This window comes from Myotis myotis, unplaced genomic scaffold (genome assembly GCF_014108235.1).
Source record: "Myotis myotis isolate mMyoMyo1 unplaced genomic scaffold, mMyoMyo1.p scaffold_m19_p_1, whole genome shotgun sequence".
Classification (NCBI taxonomy): domain Eukaryota; kingdom Metazoa; phylum Chordata; class Mammalia; order Chiroptera; family Vespertilionidae; genus Myotis; species Myotis myotis.
In genome coordinates this window covers 174,764,333-174,781,686 of record NW_023416313.1, presented here as the reverse complement: position 1 = coordinate 174,781,686, position 17,354 = coordinate 174,764,333, and the positions used below count along the sequence as shown (strand labels likewise).

General features: G+C 39.4%; 1 protein-coding gene across 13 annotated transcripts in view; it reads right to left on the bottom strand.

Annotated features, from left to right (window-relative positions):
- The window catches only part of RNF111 (ring finger protein 111), a 105,341-nt gene extending 98,080 nt beyond the window's left edge, over window positions 1–7,261 (bottom strand). For 5 of the 13 annotated variants that reach the window (XM_036303065.1, XM_036303103.1, XM_036303160.1 and 2 more), the window contains exon 1: window positions 6,861–7,258. The gene's annotated coding sequence lies outside the window, so the exon portion shown is untranslated. Of the gene's footprint in view, window positions 1–6,639; window positions 6,756–6,860 lie in introns of those variants that run through there. The other 8 variants (XM_036303113.1, XM_036303122.1, XM_036303132.1 and 5 more) reach the window with 5 other exon arrangements.
- Between the last annotated feature and the right edge of the window lie 10,093 nt (window positions 7,262–17,354).

The window sequence follows — 17,354 nt, the reverse complement described above, 5'->3', positions numbered from 1 at the left end:
GGTGGGAGCTGGGAGGAGGGGAGTTATGGGGGGGAAAAAAATGAGGAACAAATGTAATAATCTGAACAATAAAGATTTAATTTAAAATAAAAACAAAAACAAAAACAAAAACAAAAGTGGTTTTTTTTGTTTGTTTGTTTTTTGTTTTGTTTTTGTTTTTTTATATTTTATTGATTTTTTACAGAGAGGAAGGGAGAGGAATAGAGAGTTGGAAACATCGATGAGAAAGAGAGACATCGATCAGCTGCCTTCCACACACCCGCCACTGGGTATGTGTCCGCAACCAAGATACATGCCCTTGACCGGAATCGAACCTGGGACCCTTGAGTCCGCAGGCCGACGTTCCATCCACTGAGCCAAACTGGTTAGGGCTTAAGTTAAGTGTTTAAACCCTCCCCTATCCACACCCTCCACACATACACAAAGTAACACAAAGTAAAGATAACCTTTTACTTTATTCCTTCCATTTTATTTTATCAAAATTAAGATCAAATCAATCACTTATTTGAAAAGAATAATAAAATAGTTGCTTTCTGAAAGAGACTTGACTTGGGGTGATGAACACACAATACAATATACAGATGATGTATTATGAAATTGTATACCTGAAACCTATATAAGTTTATTAACCAAAGTCACCCAATAAATTCAATTAAAAAGGTTTTTAAAAAGTTGGGGTGTTTTTGGGGGGGTAAATATAATAAACTGTTAATTCTTATGTAATTACTACTACATGAACAAAATCTTTTTTTTTTCTAAATATATTTTATTGATTTTTTACAGAGAAGAAGGGAGAGGGATAGAGAGTTAGAAACATCCATGAGAGAGAAACATCGATCAGCTGCCTCCTGCACACCTCCTACTGGGGATGTGCCCGCAACCAAGGTACATGCCCTTGACCAGAATCAAACCTGGGACCTTTCAGTCCACAGGCCAATGCTCTATCCACTGAGCCAAACCAGTTAGGACCATGAACAAAATCTTTATAGAAATATAAACCCACTATCAAAATTTAATTTTAATTTTTTCTCAGAGGATGTCCTAATCCAGGAAAGAATAGATTATTACTATGAATAAATAGGTAACTCAAAAGCAAGTTGGGCCCTGACCGGTTTGGCTCAGTGGATACAGCGTCAGCCTGCGGACTGAAGGGTCCCGGGTTCGATTCCGGTCAAGGGCATGTACCTTGGTTGCAGGCACATCCCCAGTAGGGGGTGTGCAGGAGGCAGCTGATCGATGTTTCTCTCTCATCGATGTTTCTAACTGTCTATCCTTCTCCCTTCCTCTCTGTGAAAAATCAATAAAATATATTTTAAAAAAAAAAAGCAAGTTGGATTCCCCACAAAATGGCACCAGGGCTCCTTGGAAAATGGCTGATTCCAGGATTGAGATCAAGATAAGTTTCAAACATCCTAATGTACCAAAAAGAAAGGAAATACTAAAGAAAAATTAAGAGATTATGTCAAGAAGACACAGGAGCCAGGACGAAGAGGTTCCCACTGGACAAATCTGGGACAAGTTGAGCATAAAATAATAAAGGCAGTAATGGACTGTAACCCACATGTCCATATTGATAATAGATAAAAGGATGCTTCTTCCTATAACAGCATGACTACTGATAAGGTAGAGAAGATGGAGGGATTAGAAAAATAACCATTTGTAACCATCAAACTAAAGAGAAGTACAGGCAATAATCATCAATATATGCTAAATCCAGGAGGCAAATTCGTGAGGATATAGAAGGTCTAATTAGAAGCAGGATATCTGTACTATCTCAAAGTTATTCCCACAGATTATTTATTAGGTGCAAGAAGAAAAAATATAACTATACTATAAAGAAACAAGATATCATCACCAGGTAAATAAAAATTAACATCAGCACACCAATGACATGTGCTTCTGTATCATACCTGAGAAGGATACAAAACCCCTGAGGATGTTTAAACTGAATCTAATTATGAGGGAACATCAGACAAATCCAAATTGAAGAATATTCTATAATATAGCCTATATTCTTCAAAAATGTTAATGTAATGAAAGAAAAAAGCTAAAGCACTATTTCAGATTAAAGGCAACTAAGTTACTACAACTAAATGCAATTTGCGATCCAGACTGGATCCTATGGGGAAAATGCTATAGAGAAACAAATGCTATCATTGGGAATAATTGACAAAACTGGAATAGGGTCTATGGATTAGATAAAGGTTTTATATTATCAATGTTAAATTTCCTAAATTTAGTAACTGTACTGTGATAATGCAAGAGAATGCAATATACTGTGACTATTGCTATATAATAAAAGGCTAATATGCAAATCGACCAAACGGTGGAATGACCAGTCACTATGACATGCACTGACCACCAGGGGACAGATGCTCAATGCAGGAGTTGCCCCCTGGTGGTCAGTGTGCCAGAAGCCGGGTTCACAGCTGGCAAGCACAGCTCCCGCTTCCACGACAGCGCTAAGGATGTCTGACTGATAGCTTAGGCCCGCTTCCCGTGGGGAAACAGGCCTAACCTGTCAGTTGGCCATCCCCTGAGGGCTCTCATACTGCAAGAGGGTGCAGGCCGGGCTGAGGGACCCCCCCAACCGAGTGCACAAATTTCATGCACTGGGCCACTAGTTTAGAGATAAATGGGCAGAAAAGAGAATTAGAAAGCAAATGTGACAAGTGTTAAAAATCGGTAAATCTAAGTATAGGCTATTTAAGAGTTTTCAGGACTATTTTATATTTTTCTGTACTTCTGAAATTATTTCAAAGTAAAAAATTTTAATAAAGGCAAATTGGGATATGAAGAGATGGTGAAAGGAAGTAATTTATTCTGATGTCCTATATAGTAAATACAAATAAGGGAAATGACTACAACAGTGACTTAGACTGGCATATAGCTAGCTCCATATAGAATTTCTTAAATTTTTAATTCTCTAGAAAAAGAAAAAGACTTTTCAAGGAATCACATAAACACTAAGATGCTGATCCTGTATACCTCCACAAAAATCTATGATTTCATGTTAACACAGTACACACTGAGGAACTCTTCCTTCCTCCAGCAAACCAGAAGCTCCTCAGAGGCAGGCCTAAAGGTCCTGGCTCTTTGTTTTAACTCAAGCACTGACACAGTGGCTGAAATATAGCAATCATATTTGTTGAATAAATGCTGGTATAAATTATTTTAAATACATTTCTAAACATGGACATTTTCAAAACTCACAAAAGCAGAGAATGTTATTAATACCCACATACCTATCACACTCCAACCCAACAATTGTCAAGATTACACCACATTTGCTTCATTTAGCTCTTCTCTTCCCCCTGTATCCCTTTTCTGCTTGGAAGTATTTTTTAAAATATATTTTTATTGATTTCAGAGAGGAAGAGAGATAGAAACATCAATGATGAGAGAGAATCATTGATCGCCTGCCTCCTGCATGCCACCTACTGGGGATCAAGCCCACAACCCAGGCATGTGCCCTGACCAGGAACAGAACCATGACCTCCTGGTTCACAGATCTAAGCTCAACCACTGAGCAACGCCAGTTGAGCTTGGAAATATTTTTAAACAAATGCCAGACATCTTATTTGTCCTCCTCATTCTTCAGTTTCCATCTTTAAAAAATATGGGCATATTCTTACATAAACATAATGCCATTATCGTCCCTAACAAAATTAACAATTCCTTGATATCATCTAATACTCATCCCCATTCAGGATTCTTCCCAAGTGTTTTAAAAATAGTTTTACTGATTTGAGTCAGGATTTAAACAAGGTCAACACATTACATTTGGCTGCTACACATAAAATATTCCCAACCTTTCTAAATTGTCTTTCAGCAATTATGAAAAAGCCTAACAGACAAACCAGTTTTCACTTGTAGATTCTCCAGAATCAAACCCAATTTAATGCATTTGCTGTTCCCTTTCTCTACAGCACTCTTCCTCCAGATTGTCACTATGGCTGATTCTTTCCAGCCATTGATCGCAAATCAAATATTACCTCTAAAAAGAGGCCCTCTCTAACCACTCAACCCATAGTAGAGCTCCACTTTCATTCATTCTCCATTACATGGTCCTATTTTTTTCACGGCACTCACCACTACCTAAAACTCACCACTACCTAAAACACCCTTCATTTCTGTTTACTAGATGTTTCCCCTGTAGATTGTCCACCCCATGCGGGCAGAGTGCCTTCTTCACTGAAGACCAAGAACAATGCCAAAAACATGAGGCATTCAATAAATACTTACCAAATGACTAAATAATAAGGCAGTATCTCTATTTAAAATGTAAGCTCAGTAGTATTTGTTTTTAAACATTTGTCGCTCACTCCTCATGTAATGATTTAAATCGAGTATCTGTAGAAACCTGGGCCAGCTGTTACCAAGAATCTGTGGCATACAGAAAAGAAAGAACAGAGGTGTATGCCATTTTACTGGGCTTTTACTGAACTGTGATAAGTTTCCTGAAAGAAAAATTATTCAGGATGATTTCAAAAGCATTACCAGGATTTAAAACAAAGTTTCATTTTTTAATATCACATGAGAGCTATTAAATCATGAAAAATAGCTACAATGTGACAGAGGCATTACCTAGAAAAACAAACATGGCTTCATCACTGATTTTTTTCCTAATATACAGTACCAGTATGTATCATGAATGAACTCAGAGTCTCAGTATAGCATTCTTTCTGGAGACTGGATCATAATGAATATAACAATGAATACCAAAAATACCGAAGTAAAAATACCAACCATTAAATTTGGGACCTAGACAAAACAAGAGTTATCTATCCCACACTTGTCCTTTAACAGTGAGAGATCTGAAGTCCAGGGTGGTTATCAATAGTCACAGATCTAATGAATAGCAAGCACAGCTAGATCTTAAATCCAGAGCTCCTATCTCTAGCCCAGCATTCTTTCATAAGATAATGTTCCTGCATAGAATGTTAATGTTGTGTTATAACATACTTTAATTACTATCATTTTTAGTACTGTCATTTTCCCCCCTATTGAAGTCCTAGCTCATAGGGGGGGAAATGTCACGGGCACATATAATTATTCTCTAAGTGAAGCATGTTACAGAAACCCTTCTTTGGCAAAATAATAAAAGAAACATCTAAAAAAATCCAACTGGTTTAATTCAGTGAGTTTTTTACTCCACATTTTAAAGTAAAAATAACTATTTAGAAATATTTATTGACTATTCCTTGCTTTAGGACATGTAAATTGCTGTTCTCTTATTTTAAACACCTGTATAGGTATTTTTCAATTACCCATGGAAATAAAGTACTGAAGTGAAATCTGTCAAGATGTAAGCTCCACTATAACGTATTTTCCACCAAAATGGAATTTTGGCTGTATCTTTCTTTAAAAATCAGCTCTAGTGAAAGAGCTAACATGAAAGTGACCAAAAGACACCAAACAAAAGGAAAAAAGTGATGGAAGATTCCACACACATAAGATACAGCAGCCCTGATGAACAGGGAGAGACTCTACTAGTTTTTCATACAATACTTATCAGACCAATTCATAAATATCCTCACTAGTTCTTTAAAAACTATTAAATCTTAGGAAACAAACAAGCAAGCAGTAGAGATGTCATTTGTCCAAGGTTAAATGACAAGAGACAAACTAATGTAAAATAATTCAAGGCTTTAAAAAAAAAAAAAGACAATTTAAGATTATTTTTACAGTAAAAGGGCTTCTTTCTCATCCTGTTTTGTCCAACAAAAACCACCAATGACTACTGTTTAGTATGAAAAACAACATGGTTTATATGAAAATTTTTTCTAAAAAATACAGTAACAAACTATCAAAATGTAGATCTTCACCCTAATAAAGCTAAGTAAAACCATTATTATGGGACTTCTATATAATAATGACATTACCTTCTATTATTGGAAAGCAATGACAAACAAAAATGAGAAAGGAAATGAAACTATTTCCCCCAGTCTGTTCTTTTTGGTTCCAGAGGTCCCTAACACAAGAAAATTAAACATAAAATACCAAATGGAATAAAGTTTGGATGGACAGGTTCATAAAGGATAGCAACTCTAAAGTCTATGTCAGCTGGCATCTTACCCCTTCAGGGTCCTAAATTCATGCCGCATATAAATCAAGAAACAGGAAAGCATAAAATACAATGAAGTCACTCCACACCACGAACATGAACACATTAAATGAACACCCTACACTGGCTCGTGCTGTTTTGTTTTTGTTTTTTTAACGTTAAAACTTAAGATCTAGGTTAAAAAGTATCCGTAAAGATTTACTGTAACCTACTTAAGGACGATTGTGAAAACCCTCTATTTCTGCAGCAGAGAACAACTACTTCCTACGGCACTGCCACTGACAAATTATCTGAGAACAAAAATATCAAGCTTCTTTCTTAATGACCGAGCCAACTCTGTACAAAATCGGGCGCGTCTGTATTTCTGCGGTTCCGCGGACGACGTTTCCTTGATCACAGAAGGCAACTCCCCAACCGCCAGGCCGACTCGGCGCCCTCCGACAGACACCCTGGGCTCGGGTTCCCCTCATCACTCCATTGTCAAATCACACTCCCACGCCTGGGGCTTCGGCCCCCATCCTGCGACTCCAAGGGGAGTCGGAAAAGAAGCCCCCTCACCCACACTTCCTTACTCTGCGGGGTGTGGGTGTGTCTGCGGACGAACGCGGCGCTCCAACACCCATCTACCGAGACCCAGACCCTAAGTCACGACGCCGCCAGCCACCGCCGGCCGGTCGCCGACCCCAGCCTTCCGCGGCCGCAGCCCTTCCTCTTTCTCCCCTCCAGGCCGGCCCCTCCCCCGTTGCGCGCACGCGCGGCCTCCCGGCGATCCCCTCCCCCCTGGCCCCCTCACCTTAGTCATTAGCCGCCCTCTTCCCAGGGTCCTGGAGTCGCCGGCCCAGGAAGGAAGACAGGAGATACCAGGGTGGGCGAGGCTATGTCGAGAGCCGGCGATCTGCGATTCAGATCTCGGCCTGATAGGCCCCTCTAGTCAGGAGCGGCGTCTGTCACCGCCACCAAAACTGTACGAGCGGCAGCGCCTGGTTCGGCCCAGCTCAGCCGGTTCGGGCTCAGAATGCCTAACTTGGTCCCACAGGAACTCCTTCCCACAAGCGGTGGGCGTTCCGATGCTGCACGGACCTAGCACCTCGCCTCCGTCGCCGCCACTGCTGCTGTTCTGCTGCTGCCGCTGCTGCCGCTGCTGCCGCCGCCGCCGCCTTACCAATCCCTCTTCTACCCAACGAGCACGACACTCCGCGGCTTTACGACAGTTCGGAAAGTGAGATCGCTGTAGCCTTCACGCCTCTAGTAACATCTGTGTGTTTCTGCGCCTGCTCGGAGCCTCGGTTCTCACTGTCCCGCCCCTGCCTCCCCGGCCCTCCCCTTTGTACTCGCTTTACCAGTCTGTCCCTAAAGCCGAACGGGTAAGCGCTTTACAGTATTTCATTTTCCTTGGTGCTTGTGCAATTTTTAAGCAAAATACTGACTACATCTTAGCTAATTTTTCGTAACTAAAAATTACAAATGATCACGGGATTATTGACCATATTTACGGTACAATTAAAAAAAAGGGTTGAAATAAAATAATTTTTAAAAAAAATAAAATAAAAAATAGGCTTTAGTGTCTTTCACAACAAATGATACCCAAGTTACACTCGCTAATGACAACGATCGTGCCCCTCCCTATTAAGAAGAATTTGCTTCCAGATCAGATCAGAAGTAGTCCTAGATATCCTGGGAACTGGCTGTACAATCACACACGCCTTTATAATTATTTTCTAAAAATCAGTAGATAGCAAATGCTTCATTATGTATATTAGGAGGATATAGGCTTCAGAATCCAAGTTCTTTTCAACTCGCTGTGATACCAACTAGCTGTCTGATGTATTAGACTTTTATAAATTTGTTTAAAATAAAATATCGATTTAACCTCAGTTTTAAAAATAAAATGAAAGCATATCTAAAACAAAAAAATCTGTTTCCTTCCGAATAAATAGACATATCATTATTTATCTCAAAAGGTTCTTGTGAGATTAAACAAGACAGTTTATATAATGCTTCGAACATTATTTACCAGTGAAGTGTTCAATAAACGTTAATTCCTTCCCTTTGTCATCAAGTTTTCCTCAATTCCCTTTCTTTTGTTCACTCATAGTCTCCATTTTCTTCAGTGAAGAAAATATTTAAAAATAATAAGATGAGGCCCTAGCTGGTTTGGCTCAGTGGATAGAGCTTCGGCCTGCAGACTTACGGGTCTCAGGTTCGATTCCAGTCAAGGGCACATGCCCAGGTTGCAGGCTTGATCCCTAATAGGGGGTGTGCAGGAGGCAGCTGATCAATGAGTCTCATCATTGATGTTTCTATGTCTCTCTCCCTCTCCCTTCCTCTCTGAAATCAATAAAATTATATTTTAATAAAATAAAAACAATGAGTATCAGATCATATGGGGAAACTGGGAGAGCATTGGACTAGGATTTTTCCTCAATCCTCCTTTCTCCCTCTGAATATAAAGTTCTGCCTGGACTGTCTTATCTACTGCCATGATTTAACTGTTATCGGCTCATAATTTTTTAAGTCATGTATTTCCAGACTTACATTTTCTATATTTCTAGACCTAACCTTTTTTCAAAAGCTCTTGACCTGTCCTCCTTAATCGGGTAGGCACTAGCTACATGTAGCTATTAAGTGCTTAAAATGTAGCTAGTAAAATGAATAATACTGTAACTGAAGTCCTGGCCACTGTGGCTCAGTAGGTTGAACATTGTCCCATACACCTAAAGGTCACAAGTTCGATTCTGGTCAGGGCACATGCCCAGGTTGCAGGCTCCATCCCTAGTGGGGGACATGCAGGATACAGTCAATCGGTTGTTTCTCCCACACTCCCTTCTACTCTCTCTCAAAAATCAATTTAAAATTATTTTTAAAAAGAAAAACAAAAATGCTGTAAGTGAAAAATGTATATTCAATTTCAAAGATACATTACAAAAAATCTCAATAATTTTTAATACTGATTACATGTGGAAATAATATCTTGGCTATATTGAGTTAAATCAGTGGTTCTCAAGCAGGGATGGTTTTGCTCCCCCACCCCCCTGCCTCAGGACATTCAGCAATATCTAGAGACATTTTGGTAGTCACAATTTGGGTCAGGGTGTTTGTGGCTACTGGCATTTACTAACAAAGAGGCCAAGGATGCTGCTAAACATCTTACAATGCATATGATAGCCCTCCACAACAAAGTATTGCCCAGCCCCAAATATTAAGAATACAGTTGAGAAAGCGCAAGGTTAAATGTTAAATAAAATAAAATATACTATTAAAGTTAATTTCAACTATTTCTTTTACCTTTTTTTAAATATATTTTATTGATTTTTTTACAGAGAGGAAGGGAGAGGGACAGAGAGTTAGAAACACTGATGAGAGAGAAACATCAATTCAGCTGCCTCCTGCACACTCCCTACTGGGGATGTGCCCGCAACCAAGGTATATGCCCTTGACCAGAATTGAACCTGGGACCCTTGAGTCCGCAGGCCAACGCTCTAGCCACTGAGCCAAACCAGTTAGGGATCTTTTACTTCTTTAAAATATGGCTAGTAGAGCCTTGGCCAGTGTTCTCATTAGTTAGTGTCCCTATCCCCCCACCCCCACCCCGCACGGTTCTATTCCAAGTTTCAGGTTCACTCCCTCCCCTGAGTCCGGGTGTGTGAGAGAGGCAACCACATGTGTCTGTCTCACATGATATTTCTCTCCCCACTCCCTCCTTTCCACTCTCTCTGAAAAGCAATAGAAAAAAAAAAATCCTCATGTGAGGATTAACAAAAATAAAGAGTAAATAAACAAAAAATACATATGGCTACTAGAAATTACATTTGTAGCTCACATTATATATCTATTGGACCACATACTGATCCAGACATATTGGCTAACTGCACTGGATATGTCACTTCCACTTTAATCCCCCCAGGCATCTCTAACCCATCTTGTCCAAAATAAAGGAAGGGAGGGAGGGAGGGAGGGAGAAAGATTGTATTTACACCCAATGCATCACAATCTTTCCTGCCTCAGTCAATAGGACCAAGTTATCTAACTAGAAACCTAAAGGTCATCTTTCACTACTCCCTCTTCCTCATTCCCTACCTCTAATCAATCTATAAGTCTCTGAAATATTTAAATATTGAAAATCTCAAATATCTCAGGTATTTTAGTATTCATTTGTTTAACAAACACTTATCAAATAGTTACAATGTGCTAGATGTTGTGTTGGGTACTGTGAGTACTAAATACATAATCATTGCCTTACTGGCAGTGCTTTACGAGACGACGAAAGCAAATTCATTATTTACTCTATAATGTGGAAGGGATAGGATGGTGTACTACTGTGCTGAGAACACAAAGATGGAACACTGTAGTCAAGCCAAGAGTAGGTGATATTTAAACTAAATTTAGCAACATTAACAAACACAGTTAAATAAAGCAAAAGGAGAGGGCATTCCAGGCAGTAATATCAGCACATGCTAAAGTACAGAATCCTGTACTTGAAACAGCAGGAAGCAAACTCTCTACTGGAAACTACTGAATGTGTTGTGCAGGGAAATTATCAAGAGACAAGGGAAGAAAAGTAGACAGAAATCATTAAGTAAGGTTGCTTTTGCTAGGATAAGGAGTTTGGCCTATTTTATACTGAAGCCATTAAAGGAAACCAATCAGAGGACTAAAGATCAGATTTGATTATTAGAGATCCCATTGTATAAGCAAAATAGAGGGTGGAATGGAGAGGAGCAAGAGTAGAAATGAGAATGAGAAGGGACAGATTCAAAAGATAAGAAAATTGAATAACTGGATAATAGGGGGTGCTGGTGCTATTCAAGAAAGAAACATAGTTTGCAAAATCCAACTTTTTGGGGTTTGGGACTTTTGGTTAGGGCAGCATGAGGGAGGAAGTTGAAAGAAAGGAAATGATTACTTCTTTATTGGGCAAGTTGAGTTTGAGGTGTCTAGCATTTACCCAAAGTGGAGATTCCAGTAAACTGTTGGATATATGGGTCTGGAGCTCAGAAGAGAGGTCTGGACTGAAGGCAGAAATTTGGACTCATTAACTTATATGTGATAGCTGACACAAAAATTTTGGATGAGTTCACCCAGAGTATAATTGAGAAAAGACAGACAACTGGGGATGTCTGATATTTTAAGAGTTGAAGAATGGAACAAAGTTCCAAAAAAGATACAGATGGGCCAGAGCAAAGGGAAAAAGGAAACTAGAGAGGTAGGTAACAGGACAAGTAAGAAAAAGTTTCAGTATCAAAGTGGGTAATCAAGAATATGAAATGTCCATTAGTTTGGCAATAAGGAGATCTGTAAGAGCAGCTTTAGCAACCGCCCTTTATTTTAGAACAGAGGCTCTTATCTGGGGTCGATTTTGACCCACAGGGGTTATTTGACAATGTCTGGAGGTATTTTGTGTTGTTACTGGGAAGATGCTACTGGCATCTAGTGGATAAAGGCCAGAGATGCTGCTAACCATCCTACAGTGAACAGAACAGCCCCCACAACAAAGAATAGTCAGGCCCAAAATGCCAATAACATTCCAATTGAGGAATCTGGTTTAGAAAGGAATGAACAGTGAAATTAGACAAAAAATAGGTGTGTGTTTTTTTCCATGAAACTTGTAGTAAATGTAAAAAGAAAGATAGACACATACCTAGAAGGCTATGGAGTCAAAAAAGTTATGCTGAAGGGAAAAGAGCTAGCAGAAAAAGAAAGAGGTGAAAGATAGTCGAAATAGCCCTAACCGGTTTGGCTCAGTGGATAGAGCGTCGGCCTGCGGACTGAAGGGTCCCAGGTTTGATTCCAGTTAAGGGCATGTACCTTGGTTGCGGGCACAACCCTGGTGGGGTGTGTGCAGGAGGCAGCTGATCGATGTACCTTTCTCATCAATGTTTCTAACTCTCTATCCCTCTCCCTTCTTCTCTGTAAAAAATCAATAAAATATGTTTTTTTTAAAAAAAAATATGTTTTAAAAAAAGATATTGGCTTCTCATATAACTTAATTTATATGAGCTCGTGATTTTTTTTTTAAAAGATAGTGGAAATAAAGGGGTGCTCAATGGAGGCAGAGGGAATGGGATTCAAAGCTCAGATGGAAGAATTAGCCTTGGATAGAAGGAACAGTCCTTTCACGGAAACAGGTGATGACGAGTTGGAAGTGATTGTACAAATGAATTAAGTTTATTACCTTCAGAGGGAATATTGAGGCCTTGCTAAATCAATGACCTTGATTTCTCTGTGAAGCATGAGGTAAGGCCATCGGCTAAGATATTGGTTTTTGAAATGACTGGTTGGAGAGTAACTAGAAGAGAGGGATTGAAAAAAATCAGAACAGTCACTAACACGATGGCAGGGTGGATATTAGATGGGCAACAAATCAAAGGCAGGAAGCCCAGAGCAGAAAAGGAGTGAGACTGAGAGAACAGGTGCCACGAGGTTGCATTTAGAGGAACAATGGTAGATTATTCATGTGGGAGATACCTTTCACCTGAATTACATACAATAGTTTCCTGATTTCTATGCTTCTGCTCCCAACACTATCACCATACCACCCCCAATTCAACCTTAAACCACTATCAGAATATAGCAGAGGACTGATTGGTATGGCTCAGAGGTTGTGCCTATGAACCAAGAGGTCAAGGTTTAATTCCCGGTCAGGGTACATGCCTGGGTTGCGGGCTCAATCCCCAGTAGGAGATGTGCAGGAGGCAGCCCATTAATTATTCTCTCTCATCATTGATATTTCTCTCTCCCTCTACCCCCCCCCCTTCTTTCCTGAAATCAATAAAATATACATTTTTTTAAAAAGAAGAATATAGCAGAAACTGATGGAGACACTAAATTGCTTATAATCTTTCAATAGCCCAGCTGGTGTGGCTCAGTGGTTGCCCATCGAACCACGAACCAAGAATTCACGGTTCCATTCCTGGTCAGGGCACATGCATTAATACTATCAGTATAGCTCAAATTTCTGAAAAAACTGAGGTAACAAATTATGGACTAACAAAGAGACATAGAATGCTTTGAATTTTGTAGACAAGAAATCAGAAATATCCTGAAATATTTCTGGCTATCTGGCCAAATTCTGGGCATGTTTGAGATCATCTGGTTTTGTGAAAGTATATCTATATATATAAAAGGCCAGTGACCAGAACACCGTAATGACCTAAATGACTGGTCACTATGACACCCACTGCAAACTGCCTGATCAGCCTCTCCCACCCCGATCAAGGCCGGGGCGGCAGGCCACCCCCCCCACCCCCGCTCCCGCAGCCTCTCCCCCAGGCTGGCCCCAACCCTGATAGCCCACCCACCCCAATAGGGGGCAGTGCCAGCCGGCCAACCTCCTGTAGCCCCTCCCCCTGGCTGGCCTCACCCCTGGTCATCCCCTCATCATCCCCTCATCCCAATAGTGTGTGGGGCCAGCCAGCCAACCTCCTGCAGCCCCTCCCTGCAGCCAGCCACATCCCTGATTTGCCCCCTCACCCCAATCAGGGGTGGGGGCCACCAGCCAATCGCCCATGGCCCCTCCCCCCTGCCAGCCTGGCCCTGATCGGGCCCAATAGGGGCGGGCTGGCCGGACCCCACCTGTGCATGAATTGGTGCACTGGGCTTCTAGTTTCTAAAATAAAACTGGAGAAAAATTAAAGAGAAAGCCACCATCCATTAGGTTAATGTAAGTCTAGTGTCATAACTGAAGTGTCCGAATTGATTGAAAAATATTCTCAGAAATAGTTTAATCTGTTAATTACCAGTATTTTTATATACTTGGTCAAAGTTGGTCATAGGCTTACCACTGAACTTTTACAATAAGTTGTTTTGGCTCTTTTTGGAATGCTTTTAAATGGTGTTTTTAAGATCCATGATTTCTAAAGGGTTCACTTCTGTTAGCAATAAAAAAAATTCACAAGTTTCTGATCATTAAAAGTTGGGCTATATAATCTCCAAAGTCCCTTAGATCTCTAACATTTCATGGTTTGCCTCAGACCTAATAAGATTTATTTGCAAACCCTGTGAATATTACAATTTTAAGTGTGATTTACATATTGGTAAATTTTTTGCAAATTCATAACATGAAGTAGAGAGATTTCTATGTACTTGTTTATTATTTATAAATCATGTAAAGTTTCCCAAAATATTGTTTCTCTAAATTATATTAGTATTTCTCTAATTGCCTAAAGTGTATCTTTTTTTATATTTTTCTTATAATCTCTTTTTTCTGTTTTATATTCTTTTTTAAAAAATTTTTTTTTATTGCCTAAAGTATTACAAAGAGTATTACATATGTCTCCTTCCCCCACCCCCCACCTTGACTAAAGTGTATCTTGATTATAATTTTGGGTTACAGAGTTGCAAACAGATACTGTGCTTTGTTTACCTAGCTGGTTTGGCTCAATGGATAGAGCATCAGCCTGTGGACTGAAGGGTCCCAGGTTCGATTCCAGTCAAGGGCACATGCCGGGGTTGTGGGCTCAATCCCCAGTAGGGGGCGTGCAGGAGGCAGCCTATCAATGATTCTCTCTCATCATTGGTGTTTCTATCTCTCTCTTCTCCCTTCCTCTCTCTGAAATTAATAAAATATTTTTAAAAAATAAAATACTGCCAAAACCGGTTTAGCTCGGTGGATAGAGCGTCGGCCTGCGGACTGAAGGGTCCCAGGTTCGATTCCGGTCAAGGGCATGTACCTGGGTTGCGGGTACATCCCCAGTAGGGAGTGTGCAGGAGGCAGCTGGTCGATGTTTCTCTCTCATCGATGTTTCTAACTCTCTATCTCTCTCCCTTCCTCTCTGTAAAAAATCAATAAAAATATATTTAAAAAAAAATAAAATAAAATACTGATATATTTGGGGAATATTTAGATGTAAGGATATAGAAGAAGAAAGGAAAAAGGAGATTTTAAAAATATTTAATGCCCTAACCGGTTTAGCTCAGTGGATAGAGCATCAGCCTGCAGACTCAAGGGTCCCAGGTTCAATTCCGGGCAAGGGCATGTGCCTTGGTTGCGGGCACATCCCCAGTGGGGAGTGTGCAGGAGGCAGCTGATCAATGTTTCTCTCTCATCGATGTTTCTAACTCTCTATCCCTCTCCCTTCCTCTCTGTAAAAAAAATCAATAAAAAATATATTAAAAATATTTAATAACTAAACTATGAATGCTTTTTGTACTCAGGTCTTTTGGTAAAATTTCAATTATTTTTAACTTTTGAGAGAGCATAAGTCACTATTGTATTACTGTTTCAGAAATTTGTAGAGATTATTTAGAGATTTTAATTTAATATCTTTATTTTAAAATATGCTCAAATTTTGGTTTTTAATTTTCTATTTATTGATTTTAGAGAGAGAGAGAGGAAATGAGAGAGACAAAGAGAACAAGAGAGAGAGGAAGAGAAATATCGATTTGTTGTGCCACTTGTAGATGCAGTAATTGGTTGCTTTTCATATGTGCTCTGACTGGAGATTAAACCCAAAACTTGGTGTATGGGAAAGATGCTCTAACCAACCAGGGCAAATTTTTAAGTACTAAAAATATAAATAGGTCAAAGTTGATCTGAAAGCTTATTTATTTGGATTATTTGAATAAATAAAATCTATGAACCGATCAAACACTAATTTAGGACTTAGTTAAACTAGGAAAGAGTGCCACCTACTGAATCAAAATTACTTAAACCTCTCAACATTAGGTTAGTGTTTCAGAACATGTAAAGTTCTAGCATTACTTTTTCAAAGATGCACATTTAATATTCTTTATAAAGTATTCAACTAAATGTTCCCACCCGGTAGAAGATAATAGTCTGGTCATATGTGTTTATCATCCCCAAAGTCACCCCAACAAATGATAAAAGAATCAAAAAGGTACAAACCCAAAACAACAAGAAAATGGGATGTCATCAACAAGAGAGTTATTCCACCAAATATCTAAAAGATAGAAATCAGATAGAGAACTAGTGATGGTTGTTGCAGAGTTAAAAAAAAAAAAAAGAAGAAGAAGTATGCCATTAAAATACTACCAAAAGGGATACACCAATGAAGGAGCCCATAGGCCTTATGGAATACACCAAAATCTAGGAACATGGACCAAAGACAAGGGAGGCCAAGAAAAAAATGTAGAAATAAGAAAGGAAGAGATTCATGCAACTGTAAGACTATATATGGCATGGTCAAACCTCTGCATACCTGTCTTCAGCACGTAAAGAATATATGACATATAGGCTTTGAAGTCCTAGGCTACAAACAAGGCCAGGGAGTTCTGAAAAGAAACATTGAACTAGTTTTCCAGACTAGAGCAGGTGGTGTGACAACCCACACTAAATATTTCACATTTGAATACTTATAGGCTACACCTGCCTACACCCTATTACACAGACTTCACATTTAGTTTTATACTACATCATTTAAAAATATTTTTTGAGCTCAGCTGGTGTGGCTGTGTTTGAGCACTGGCCTATGAACCAGGAGGTCATGGTTCAATTCCCGGTCAGGGCACGTGCCCAGGTTATGGGCTTGATTCCCAGTGTGAGGTGTGCAGGAGGCAGCCAATCAATGATTCTCTCTCATCATTGATGTTTCTATCTCTCTATCCCTCTCTGAAATCAATTTTTAAAAAATCAGTCTGTTTAAAAATAAAAATATTTATTGACTACAAAGATATGCCAGATATTTGAGGAAAACCTATAATGTGAAAGAGACCAAGATGAACATTTTTAAAATGACTATAAAGAGATAATTTAACAAACAGAAAAACATATTTTAAACCCATAAAAAAAAAAGCAAAAGGGAATACTTATAAATTAAAATGATGATTTGTCCCAGCAGGTTTGACTCAATGGATAGAGCATTGTTCTCTGGACTGAAGGGTCCGGGTTCGATTCCGGCCAAGGGCACATGCCTGGGTTGCATGCTTGATCCTCAGTGGAGGGTGTGTAGAAGGCAGCTGATCAATGATTCTCTCTCATCATTGATGTTTCTATCTCTCTCTCCCTCTCCCTTCTTTTCTGAAATATATATATATATATATATATATATATATAGAGAGAGAGAGAGAGAGAGAGAGAGAGAGAGAGAGAGAGATTTGACATACATACCTAGGACAAAAGTACTTCTGAAACGAATATAATGTTATATGTCAATTATACCTCAATTCAAAAATGGTGTTCCTGGCCTTGGCCAGGGAGCTCAGCTCGTTAGAGCATCATTCCATTAGGTCAAGGTTGTGGTTTCAATCCTCAATCAGAGCACATAAAGGAAGCAACCAATGAATGGATGAATAATTAGAACAACAAATCGATGCTTCTCCCTGTCTCTGT